We start from the raw sequence: 1,123 nt of genomic DNA on the forward strand, positions 1-1,123 counted from the left end.
AGAGGTAATCTATCATTAAATTGGTAAAAATTACTTTGTTGAATCAGATTTACCAAAAAAACAAAAACTCTCACTAAAGAAACATTGGAAAAATCTGTAGTTTTTTTAATGAAACAACGATTCTCTATTAAAATATTATATTTTCTTAACTTATGATTCATTGATTATTTTAGCTTGTGCCAATTTTTTTTATTTTTTTTTTGTGAAATGAATGTATGATTTTTCTAAAAGAAAAAAATGACGATGAGACCTTTAATGATAAAATACATATGAAGATTTGAAATGATATTGAGAGAAACAAAGTGAGGACAATGAAGTTTTCTGAAGTTAAATGTTGAAAATGGTGGTTCAAAGTGTTAGAGATGAGAGATTAAAGTGATGATGAAGATAAGAGAAGAAAGAAAGAAAAATATAAAAAGGTGTGGAAGTTTTAAATAAAAGGAAAACAAAAATAAATTTCAATAAAGATTTTTCTTTTTCTTTTTTATTTTTTTGTGTCATATAAATTTTTATAAATTAACTTTTAAATAGTAGAGGTGTGTAATAGGTTGTCACAAAAATTTAAGTGTCTAGTCAATTTTAATTTTCGGAACAAGTTCAGAATGCATTTAATGCCTATTCTCAAAGATTACCTGTCACGACTCGATTTTTGAGTCATGATGGCACCTATCATAATTCACCAGTAGATAAGCCGACACCATAACCGAAGCTAATGCAATGGGTTACCTTGGTAGAAACGTCCAACACGGATACTATATACGAATATAATACAACAACAATATTGGGTACTATGTAGTTTTGATGATTGACAAACTGACACATGAATGAAACATGTTACTTGAGCTGGTCCACAGATAGGAAAGTAGATTTCCAGTTTCACTGATAGATGCAGAAAAGATTGCTTAAAGACAAGGACGAATAAGCAAGCCTAATTCTGATATACTCAAGCTACTGATCATGTGGGGAATATAACAAGTTGAATTTGATTCAAACACTTAATGATAAGAGAAAGCAATTTGAGTTGAAAAAGGAGTCCTATGTGAAGAAGGAGTTTTACTTCTAAGCATATCCTTAAGAGTCCAATGTGTGGAAGGAGAAAGATTTTGAAAATTGAAGAATTCAA

The sequence above is a fragment of the Capsicum annuum genome, unplaced genomic scaffold (genome assembly GCF_002878395.1).
Source record: "Capsicum annuum cultivar UCD-10X-F1 unplaced genomic scaffold, UCD10Xv1.1 ctg5169, whole genome shotgun sequence".
NCBI lineage: Eukaryota > Viridiplantae > Streptophyta > Magnoliopsida > Solanales > Solanaceae > Capsicum > Capsicum annuum.